Source organism: Schistocerca piceifrons, chromosome 2, assembly GCF_021461385.2.
Source record: "Schistocerca piceifrons isolate TAMUIC-IGC-003096 chromosome 2, iqSchPice1.1, whole genome shotgun sequence".
NCBI classification, from domain to species: Eukaryota; Metazoa; Arthropoda; class Insecta; order Orthoptera; family Acrididae; genus Schistocerca; species Schistocerca piceifrons.
The window spans coordinates 258,809,646-258,822,340 of record NC_060139.1 but is presented as its reverse complement, the minus strand read 5'-3'; the positions used below and the strand labels follow the sequence as shown (position 1 = coordinate 258,822,340).

General features: G+C 40.8%; 1 protein-coding gene across 1 annotated transcript in view; it reads left to right on the top strand.

Annotated features, from left to right (window-relative positions):
• LOC124777419 (farnesol dehydrogenase-like) overlaps nt 1-12,695 on the top strand; it is a 102,298-nt gene that overhangs the window by 35,710 nt on the left and 53,893 nt on the right. The window lies entirely within an intron of this gene.

Here is a 12,695-nt window from a genome sequence, read left to right as displayed (position 1 = left end):
CGACGAACCAGGGTGCACGAATGGCAAAACGTCATTTTTTCGGATGAATCCAGGTTCTGTTTACAGGATCGTGATAGTCGCATCCGTGTTTGGTAACATCGCGGTGAATGCACAATGGGAGCGTGTATTCGTCATCGCCTTACTGGCATATCACCCGGAGTGATGGTATAGTGTTCCGTTAGTTACACGTCTCGGTCACCTCTTGTTCGCATTGACGGCACTTTGAACAGTGGACGTTACATTTCAGATGTATTACGACCCGTGGCTCTACCCTTCATTCGATCCCTGCGAAATCCTACATTTCAGCAGGATAATGCACGACCGCACGTTGCAAGTCCTGTACGGGCCTTTATGGATACAAAAAATGTTCGACTGCTGCCCTGGCCAGCACATTCTCCAAATCTCTCACCAATTGAAAACGTCTGGTCAATGGTGGCCGAGCAACTGGCTCGTCATAATACGCCAGTCACTACTCCTGATGAACTGTGGTATCGTGTTGGAGCTGCATGTGGAACTGTACCTGTACACGCCATCCAGGCTCTGTTTGACTCGATGGCCAGGCGTATCAAGGCCGTTATTACGGCCAGAGGTGGTTGTTGTGGGTACTGATTTCTCAGGATCTATGCACCCAAATTGCGTTAAAATGTAATCACATGTCAGTTCTAATATAATATATTTGTTCAATGAATACCCGTTTATCATCTGCATTTCTTCTTGGTGTAGTAATTTTAATGGCCAGTAGTGTAGGTATTAAGAGCAGTATGTTTTTAGATTACTTCGTAACTCCATGTACGTGTGGCACAGTCGAGCCATTATTTGTATTTTCCCATTGGCCGTTGGTCAGGTGTTGAAGTGTGGATACATGGACGCATAACGGACAGTCTATACTGACAGGCGTAGCACACTATGCGGTGCAGAAAACAGCAGGTAGTAAATTATGTGATGTGTCTGTGGAAGGATATTAGATGCAGAAGAAGAACAACTGACACACTGAAGTGGATACGTATTCTACATCTTCGTTAAACTCCGCAAACCACTAATACTGTGTGATGGAGGGTACTTTTTGTACCACTAACTGAGTCCTCCAACCTCGGAAGAATGATTTTCGGTAGGCCTCTGTATCTTTTCTAATTTCTCGGATTCTCTCCTCGTGGTCATTACGAGAGACGTATGCAGTCGGAAGTAATATGTTGTCTGACTCTTCGCGGAAAGTGCTGTCTCGAAATTTCAGTAGTAAATCTCTCCATCATGCCCGACGCTTCTCTTTTAACGGCTACTACTGGAGTTTGTTGAGCATCTCCGCAACGCTCTCGCACCGACTGAACGATCCCGTGACGAAACGCACCGCTCCTCGTTGGATCTTCTCTATGTCTTCTATCAGTCCTACCTGACAGGGATCCCAGATAGACGAACAAGAATCCGTCGAACAAGTGCCTTATAAGGCGCTCCCTTCGTGGATGAGTCACATTTTCTTAAGATTCTTCCTATGAATCTCAGTCTGACACCTGCTTTTCCAAATACTTGTTTTCTGCGATCATTCCACTTAGAGGTCGCTCTGGATATTAACTCCTAGATGTTTTAAGGCAGATACTGTTTGTTTACAGTGGTTTGTCATCACTAGTGTTGCTGTACTGCAGTGGATTTCTTTTCCTATGAGCGCGCAGTATATGACTGCTATTTACGTTCCGGGTCAACTCCCAGAGGCTGCACCATTTATCAATTCTCTCGAGGTCATTTTACAAATCCTTACCATCTTCTAGCGTTGCTACTAGTACTTTGTTATAGATAACCGCATCATCTGCGGACAGTTTTAAAGAAGATCCGACGCTTTATATTATATCATTTATATGTAGGCTACTGTAAACAGTAACGGTCCTATGACACTTCCTTGGGATACTCCCGAAATTACTTTTACATCTGTGGATTTTGTTCTGTTAATAGCGACGTGTTGAATTGTATCTCCTCTGATACTCGGTAAGGTCCTTTTTTTTTGCACTAAATGGGACGGTGTCAAATGCCTTCCTGAAGTCAAGGAACATGGTATCAACCTGAGCCTCATTGTCTACGGCGCTGTAGATCTCGCCGGCCGGAGTGACCGAGCGGTTATAGGCGCTACAGTCTGGAGCCGCGCGACCGCTACGGTCGAATCCTGCCTCGGGCATGGATGTGTGTGATGTCCTTAGGTTAGTTAGGTTTAAGTAGTTCTAAGTTCTGAGGGACTGATGACCTCAGAAGTTAAGTCCCATAGTACTCAGAGCCATTTTGAGCCTGTAGATCTCATGGAGGAACAGAGCGATCTGAGTTTTCCAAGATCTCTGTTTGCAGAATCCATGCTGATTTTTAAAGAGGAGATTTTCATTTTCCAAAAACGTCGTAATTCTTGAGCATAAAGAGGTTCCATATAAGACACCAATGATGGCTATATTCTGTATTAAGGTACCAACGATCACTACATCTGTGTCTATACCCCTAACACCTCCTGTGCCAATTTCCAGGTCTTTTTCTTTTAAAAATGACTGATTAGTTATACTCAGTAATTCCTCTATGCGACAGATAGATTTATTTCGGCAAAACAGTTTCAGTTCACGTTTGAAAACACTTCAGCTCTCTCTCAGGCATTTTATTTACTTCGGTTTTCTGTCATAGCATTTTGTAGCTGAATATTTCCGTGTCAAAGTTAGTTTCATTAAAGGGTAATGCAGATGATTTTCCCTTCTGGTGTGTGAAGAACTCTGTTTATCTGAGAGTGAGATAGATTGTGGATAACGAAGTTCACAAGTGAATAAATGTACAGCGTGGCTATGGTCAATGTTCCCAGCTGCTTAAAGAGATACCTACATCATATACGTTTGGGAAATTCACACATAATTCTTTTGTGCAATGAATACTTTTTGCCTAAGCAATTAGTGGATAGTATCCCATAAGACGTCAATGAAAATACAGGTGGGCAAAATATGTTAACTTACTGACTTCCATATCCCCAAAGCTGGCAATTATTCTTGTGGCGAAAGTAGCCAAACCTATACGTTTTAGCAGATCACTTCATGGTTTTTCAGATTTCATAAATTTGCAAGCCTAAGAGCTTACAATTTTCTACCCTTTTTGTAATTTCTTGTTGGTTTACTAAGTTAATAGGAAGTGGAATGATTTTGACTATGTAGAAATGGGTGAACTGTGCTTTCCAATGTTTAAGGATAGCTCTTCTGCCTAAACTCGTTCAGTAAATTCAACAAAATTATCATTAATTGTTGTTAATAGTTAATTATAATTTCCTCGTTGATGCTTCTTTGCTTGGCTCCACAATATTGCTTGAATCATCTGCAGACAGGACTGATTCTGCTTTCTGATTTAAACAGAATGGCAGATCATCAGAAACAGAAGTGGGCCAATGATCAGACCCTGTGGGACTCCCGTTGTAATTTCTCCCTACACATACAATGTGGCATCCTTCTTTGTATTATTCCAACAGCCTACAATTTCTTTCTGCATTCTGTTTCTGAAATAAGAACTAAACCAGGCATTTACTGATTTAAACATTCTATAAAAGTTCAACTACTCTGATATCATATTATGACTGACACAATCAAATGCCTTGGATGAGTAACAGAAACTCTCAGTTGGTAATATTTTATCATTTAAAAATTTTATTATGCGCTCAGTAAATGTACAAATAGCTGACGCAATAGAATGGCCGTTCTGAAATCGAAACCGTAATTGGTTAAGTATCCCATTACTGCACAGGTTTATGGTAATCCTGAAGTATATTACCTTCTCACAAAGTTTAGAAAATGATCTAAGGAGTGACAGTCGTTGGTAATTATTGACATCTGCTGAGAAGTCGCCCTTTTTATAGAGAGGCCTAACAATGGTATATTTCACCCTGAATTAATGGTGAATTACATAAGTGACTACGAACTTTACGTATTATAGGGCCACTACTTTTTATTGTCTTTTTAGAGATATCATCCAGCACATATTAACTTTTAATTTTTAGTCACAATGATCTTCCTTATTTCAGACAGAGATTGAGATTAATATTTATTCAGTGAATGTCCTCTGTATTTTTTCTTCACTGTACTGTTTTGCTTCCTCTTCTGACCTATTTGCACCAAATTTTTCATCTATTTTTAAAAGTTATTATTAATAATATCTGCTACACTTGAAGTTTCTTTTACAATGCTCCCACTCTTTAACAGGAATAATGTTCTATTCTGTCGCTTCTTTCCCCATTTCTCTTTTAAATATATTCCAAATTGATTTGATTTTGCTATCTGATCACGCAGGATATGTATACTACTAGTTTTTCATAACTCTTCTTAGTATGTTACAGTACTGTTTATAATAAGAAAGTTTTTCTGAGACATTACTGTTCAATCTATTTTGCACGAGTACCTGTAGTGATAAAAGGTTTCGTTAATGCCTTGTTCTTGTTACGTTTAATTATTCTTTTTAGGAAAACTGCATTCAAAAAAAGGATATAAACTCATTAAGAAATATGTTGAATGTAGAGCTAGCATTAAGCTCATTGTATACTTCACCACAATAAATATTCTTTTAAACTTTCTGTAAAACTCCAGAATTTTTAGAATTAATCAATGTTTTTATAGTGTTTCCAAACTGTACATTGTGCTAAGTTACATAGTGCAACCAACGGTGTATCGTGAACTGACAACCTGTTTAGTACTGGATAGGTATGTGTCTCTATGACTTATGCAAGATGAATGAATACATTGTCTATAAGGGTTCTACTTCTTAAGAAACTCGGACAGGGAGATTTATGACTGATACCAAATTGTAAGTAGCCAAAGCAATCTCTAGATCATTTTTTCTGTCACATTCCTTCAAGAAATTTACATTATTACCTTCCTTCTGTCTGACAAAAGCGCACAATAATCGTTCAAATTTTTTCATGAAAATTTCCAAGTTGTCCAGGACATACATAACAACAATAATAACAAATATATTCCCAAAAGTAACTGGCTTTTATATCCTGATCTGTATATAATTTGTTTATTTCTACAACTGTATTTATAATCCTTTTTATGGATCTGGTAACTCCTACTTTATCCATACTGGATTTACATGTATATGTAACCAGCTTTTAACCACTTACATTCGTATTTTCTATCCCTCTGTTTATGTGGTGTTCATCCACAAAAATAACATCAATTTCATTCAAACTGCGAAGATCTTGTAAACAAATTAACAGCTTATTTACTTTATTTTTTACCTTCTAATATTTTGATGAGGAAAGATGAATTGGGACTCCCTATTAGTTTAATTTCCTTTAATGCTATTTGTGTGCGTTCCAAATCTGACCCAGTGACTGTGCCTCACCTGATCCCCATAACCACAGGGATTGGCCTTTGAGTGTCAGTCAGGTAGCGACAGGCATGCGACTGTCTCTGTAACTTTTGGCCAAGTGGGGGGGAGAGGGGGGGAGGCAACCTGGCTGCTGCTGTCCAAGGTGGACCATTAAGTGGCCCAACTATCACAGCATTGTCTCCGTAAAGGCACATATAGCCCTGATCTCGAGCATAGTTTTAATCTGCCAGTTAAGTGCACTATCTACATTATGGAGGGGCACTTGGAAAGCAAGTAATCATTGTGCCTTGCATTGGAAATACTTATGTATCTATTTTCATGCTGTACTGATAATATTTGTGGTTTCTTTCTGTGATTTGGATTTTGAAAATTACAGATTTCTTTGGAGAGAACATGGCTACATGATTGACATTGGTAGCAGAGATTCTAGATTATATTTGCATAATATGCAATCCAGATGGAAAGATATGAACTGAAACTCACACGTATTTGTGTGTATCCTCTGTCTCTCACCCCCCTCCCTACTTCTCTATCTCTCTCTCCTTCTCATCTCTCTCTCTCTCTCTCTCTCTCTCTCTCTCTCTCTCTCTCTCTCTCTCTCACACACACACACACACACACACACACACACACACACAGACACACACACACACACACACACACACACACACACACACATACACACACACACACACACACACAAGACTGCTGTTTGTCTTCAGTACACTGTCTGTGGTAAATTAAAGTTTTCTTGCCTTCAGTTTTGATTTGAATGTCCAAATGACCTTAGTAATGTTTTTATAGCTGTGGTTGTGTATTGCAGTATACAGTACTTTTTCAGGCATTATTTGTTCCTCCATTTATGCATGAAAAAAGACTATTAGTGTGATGGGATAATAATTGTTTAGTTTTCTCATGTTTGATAAAATTGTGCTACAAATCACTTTGGAAGCATAGGTTTATGCTCAGTGTAATGAAGGTGTTAATTTAATACATATATCTGCCTTAACCTTTCCCTGGTTGTTATCATTTCTTCCGACCTACAGAAGTGATTTGAGTATTTCAGAAGTTATTAGTATGTAAACATGCTGTGAAAAAGTATGGGTCAAGTTTATACATACTTCGACATGTATTTCTAATCATTGCTTCGTATTACGTTGATAATTTTCACGGTAGATCCATCTATATACAACAGAATAAAACGAATTTCATCATATCAAAGGTGTTTCATCTTTATGTTTTGAAAGGCCTCATCAGTGGCCTGAAATATGTACATAGTTACGTGTATACAATTTGGTTTTACACATTAGACAATGTACTCTGTTTTAATTTACACATTAGACACTATACGTGGAGGCTGTAAACTCTTCTGTGACTTTTTGATGTGCTATAACGTAATAATAGTTCAAATTTCTACTTATGAGACTTGTAGATGCAACTCTGCAAGTGCTCTTGTTCTAAATTTAGAGCTATGCCTCAGAACAAGAACACATGTAGAGCAGCATCTACAAATATCGAAAGTGGAAATTTGTACTATTATCACATTATAGAAAACTGACAATGGCAGAGCAACGAAAGTTAAAGATCACCTCCTGTATTCTTTATTTTCCTTCATGAGAAAGAGCAAGTGATTTTGTACTAGGTATGGTTTTGTTTGTATGGGAGATTCTCTATATAGAGTTTTAAAAAAAAGGAACTTGAGAATACTAATGTCAAACACTCGCAGATTTTTATTATATTTAGTATTTGATGGTTTTTGGTTATCCTTGGCAATGTAAATTTGTATATTTGCTTCTTTTTATTTTTTGTCAATAATTATAAATAAGAAATTTTTACCATATTAGAAATCCAGAATGTAAGTAATTCAAAAAGGAGAACAGGCTGTAACTCCCACATAGTTGATTATACACATGTACTACTTCAAGTACTAGAAACATCCATATGCATTTGTTTCCAGACGTTAACTTAGTCTTCAGGTGTGAGATAAAATAATCTAGAATTGTTTTCTTTTCTAGGCAACTTCACAGTGTTGTAACAAAATGGTGTCTCAAATACTTCCTGTGAGACAGATGGATTCAGATATTGCAAATGACTCAGCGCCATGCAGAGATCTGGGCAATTGTGAAAAAGGATTCGATTCAGTGAGAGAATTCCAACATGATCAACAAAGACTGCTGAAAATACACGTTGATAACGACCTTGAAAGAGGTTCAATGATTGGCTTCTACTATGAAATTTGAGTTCCTGCAAAAACACTCCTGTGATCTTTTTGCAAAAAGGAAATGGCTTATGTGTTTTTGTTAAAGCAACAGAATCTCAGTTAAGAAAGTTAACGTAATGTGTATTTTTACCAGGACATAAATTGTATTCAGTATTTCAGAATGAGGTTCTCAAGGGACTTGCTGCCGTGTTACCTAAGTCTGCATCTATATCATCCATACTTTGCAAACCACAGTTAAGTTGATGGCAGTGTGTAGTTCCCATTATTAATTTCTCCATGTGCTCCACAACTGTTTCTTTAATTAATGAAAATTCCACTTCAGTGGCTCTGTAGAACTCTATTAGTTCACAACCAGTTTAGGTTTTTTTGTTAAGCCATTCTGAAATGAATGTGAGAGTACCATACATACGATGGACCTACACGTGTATATGATTGAAGATGAAAAAAAACAAGGTTTACATATGTTTATGCACAGGTAGTCTATAAAACTGACATAGGAGAAGTAATATCCAGAAGAATGGCTTAACAAAAAAGTCGAATCCGGTAGTGATCTAAATAAAGTTTTGGAGAGCGACTGGAGCCACGTTTTCACTGATTATTGCCTTTGGTTCAGTTCTTACTCCTGTTCCCATTCCACTCACGTGTCTAACGCTTAATAAATGACTGCATAAATGCCCCTATGTGCGCTGCAATCAATCTGTCTTCGTGATCCCTACAGGATCGACACTTAGAAGATAGTGATATATTCTTAGATTCCAACTTAAAGCCCGTTCCTGAAACTTTGTACTTAGGATTTCTGGGCACAGTTATCGCCTATCTTCAAGCGTCTGCCAGTTCAGTTTCTTCAGCGTCTCTGTGACACTCTCCCATGGCTCAAACAACAGCGAGACCATTTGCGTTTCTCTGTGTGCGTTGAATATACGCTGTTGGTGCTATTCCGTGTTGGTCCCACACTCTTAGACAGGATTCTATTACGGATCCACAAGCGTATTGTAAGCAAATCCTTCGGAGACTGATCTTACTTTCTTAGTACGCTACAAATAAACCGAAGTCTGCCACCTGCTTCACCTACAAGTGAGTCTATGTGACTGTTCCATTTCATTTCCCTATAGACTGTTACTCTCTGGAACGTGTTTGAGTTGAGCGATTCCAGTTGTAACTCACTCATATTGTTTTCGTAAGATACTACATTTTATTCATTTCGTGTAGTGCTCAATTTTACAATTCTAAACAGCTGTAGCAAGATGACAATCTTTGCGTCACTTCGAAGTCTTATCAAGATCTGACTGAATATTTGACTAGCTTTTTTTAGGTCGTACTACATCACGGACGACCATATCATTTGTGAAATGTCTAAGTTACCGTCCAGAAGAACGTTTGGAGAAACAGTCAACTCAGGTTTGCCAGGCATTAGTCATTCTTCTCTAAAACCTTACAAAGTTTTTATGTATATAGCCTGAATGGGCGAGTGAACATTTTTACCGAGGCTGGGAATGGAAGCGGGTCTCCTGTTTACGAGGCAGGTGCGTTGGCACACCGGTTCACACAACTTAACGGATCCCTCCGTGATCCAGATTCTCAGTACCACCCCAGTTTTCTTTTAGTTCCCCCTTACACATGAACAGAATAGCCGAGGCTCAGTCAATACACATAAAAGCATATCTGTATGGGACCATTAAACTCTCTCATATAGTCTCATTTCATTTGTATAAGTACCTGCTCCTGGATTTCAGGCTGGGTCCCCCATTAACGTTCGATGCTGAGGTGCCATTCCAGAACGTGGAGAGCCTCGGCAGTTATGTTCGTATGTAAGAGGGAATTTACTATATACTGTGCCGGTAGTGAGAATTTGGATCGAGGATGGATGCGTGACGGGGTAATCTGTACAACTGTGTGAACTGCTGTGCCAAGCTGGCTTAACGGCTGACGGCCCTGCCTAGTAAGCAGGACACTCTGGTTTGATTCCCGGTCTTGGTACAATTTTCACTCGCCGCCTCAGTCTATATACATAAAATCGTACCTCTATGGGATTAGTAAAGTCTCTGAAATTGTGTCACTTCATTCTTATCAAAAAGGCTTGTGAAGTGTTGTTCTCGTCTAAAATGTCAGAAAGGTTCGAAATAAGATTCAGAAGACTGCATACAACGACAGATTTATCAAATAAAAATAAAAATTTTTGACCAGACTCCTGTTTCTAGTGAATTTAACCAGATGCGTTTGTACAGCAACATTGTAATGCTCGCAACCCCTAATAGTGTTCTGGGCCTACTGAGTGCACTGAAGTAAAAAAAAAAAAGGGAGCTTCGACAAATACTGACATTTGCAAATGTTAATATTTGCTCAAAAAATTTGGTAGATGCCAAGAGTGGCTTCTGCATTTACAATTTCAATCAGAATTTTAACAAAAGCTAAAATGATTAATCGGTGCTTTTTTGTATTACCAATACCTAGAGAGATGAAAGGAAAAGCCGATTTTGAAGACATAAAAAACGAAGCTGTGACTTTCTTTGAGGACTATGAATTTGGTCGACATTAAAGTACCTTAAGCGGGCTGTTACGTGAAACAAAATAAATTTTTCTGAAGATATACTTCATACTCAGACTAACCCATATACACCCAGAAGCTTTTGTCCACTGTGTTGTATGATGTCATTTATTAGTGACCACAAATAACAACTGTAACAGTAATTCGTAGTTGTCGGGTCTGGAAAGAGGTTTTTACAGTAGACCAACAGTGACTCCGTGGGCAAATATGTCGTACACTACTATGGGACAGGGATAATCAATACAAAACGTATTTTACGGTAATCAGTGTTTATTAACAGAAATTAGATTATATTAACACAAGGTATGAACTAATACGTAATCATATCGAGTAAGTAAGAAACATAAAACATGATATCATTGTGCATGAAACTGTGCAAAGTATTTGTCATGCAAATGCACGTTACATCTGGGACACGATTTGACAGTTTTATTTCCTCTTCTGTTTGACCTGTGAGAATTGTATGTTTAGCTAAATGGGCTCTTACAGAAACAAGTACAGGAGTCCTCATTTGCTGCTATGGCTCACTCTGCGTTTCAGAATTGCCATAAAGACCTTGTGACATATCGGCGTAATTTCAGAGTGTCTTCATTCGCTCCCAGTGACCTACCAAACTTTTCTCTGCCTCGTGATGACTGGGTGTTGTGTGATGTCCTTAGGTTAGTTAGGTTTAAGTAGTTCTAAGTTCTAGGGGACTGATGACCATAGATGTTAAGTCCCATAGTGCTCAGAACCATTTGAACCATTGTTTTTGAACCTACCAAACAATGAAGAATACACTCCTGGAAATGGAAAAAAGAACACATTGACACCGGTGTGTCAGACCCACCACACTTGCTCCGGACACTGCGAGAGGGCTGTACAAGCAATGATCACACGCACGGCACAGCGGACACACCAGGAACCGCGGTGTTGGCCGTCGAATGGCGCTAGCTGCGCAGCATTTGTGCACCGCCGCCGTCAGTGTCAGCCTGTTTGCCGTGGCATACGGAGCTCCATCGCAGTCTTTAACACTGGTAGCATGCCGCGACAGCGTGGACGTGAACCGTATGTGCAGTTGACGGACTTTGAGCGAGGGCGTATAGTGGGCATGCGGGAGGCCGGGTGGACGTACCGCCGAATTGCTCAACACGTGGGGCGTGAGGTCTCCACAGTACATCGATGTTGTCGCCAGTGGTCGGCGGAAGGTGCACGTGCCCGTCGACCTGGGACCGGACCGCAGCGACGCACGGATGCACGCCAAGACCGTAGGATCCTACGCAGTGCCGTAGGGGACCGCACCGCCACTTCCCAGCAAATTAGGGACACTGTTGCTCCTGGGGTATCGGCGAGGACCATTCGCAACCGTCTCCATGAAGCTGGGCTACGGTCCCGCACACCGTTAGGCCGTCTTCCGCTCACGCCCCAACATCGTGCAGCCCGCCTCCAGTGGTGTCGCGACAGGCGTGAATGGAGGGACGAATGGAGACGTGTCGTCTTCAGCGATGAGAGTCGCTTCTGCCTTGGTGCCAATGATGGTCGTATGCGTGTTTGGCGCCGTGCAGGTGAGCGCCACAATCAGGACTGCATACGACCGAGGCACACAGGGCCAACACCCGGCATCATGGTGTGGGGAGCGATCTCCTACACTGGCCGTACACCACTGGTGATCGTCGAGGGGACACTGAATAGTGCACGGTACATCCAAACCGTCATCGAACCCATCGTTCTACCATTCCTAGACCGGCAAGGGAACTTGCTGTTCCAACAGGACAATGCACGTCCGCATGTATCCCGTGCCACCCAACGTGCTGTAGAAGGTGTAAGTCAACTACCCTGGCCAGCAAGATCTCCGGATCTGTCCCCCATTGAGCATGTTTGGGACTGGATGAAGCGTCGTCTCACGCGGTCTGCACGTCCAGCACGAACGCTGGTCCAACTGAGGCGCCAGGTGGAAATGGCATGGCAAGCCGTTCCACAGGACTACATCCAGCATCTCTACGATCGTCTCCATGGGAGAATAGCAGCCTGCATTGCTGCGAAAGGTGGATATACACTGTAATAGTGCCGACATTGTGCATGCTCTGTTGCCTATGTGTCTGTGGTTCTGTCAGTGTGATCATGTGATGTATCTGACCCCAAGAATGTGTCAATAAAGTCTCCCCTTCCTGGGACAATGAATTCACGGTGTTCTTATTTCAATTTCCAGGAGTGTAGTTGACTGCGACGTCTACTAGCCTCACCATAATTGGGATGTACCAGTTTTTGCCTCTTATTGACTCTTGTAAGCTCCGATATCAGCATCTAGTCTGTCTACTCAACCTACAAATCGGTTGTACTGATGCACAACGTTTGTCTGACCAATAGCAATTTTCTGTTTAGTAGCGACTGAATATTGGTGTGCTTCTAACATGCGATGTACTCCTCAATTCATTAGACAGCAGTGTAACCCCGCAGTTGTTCCATGGTACGCCATAAGCCTGCCGTTGTGGCCGAGCGGTTCTAGCCGCTTCAGTCTGGAACCGTGCTGCTGCTGCAGTCGCAGGTTCGAATCCTACTTCGGTCATGGATGTATGTGAAGTCCTTAGGTTAGTTAGGTTTAAGTAGTTCTAAGTTTAGGGGACT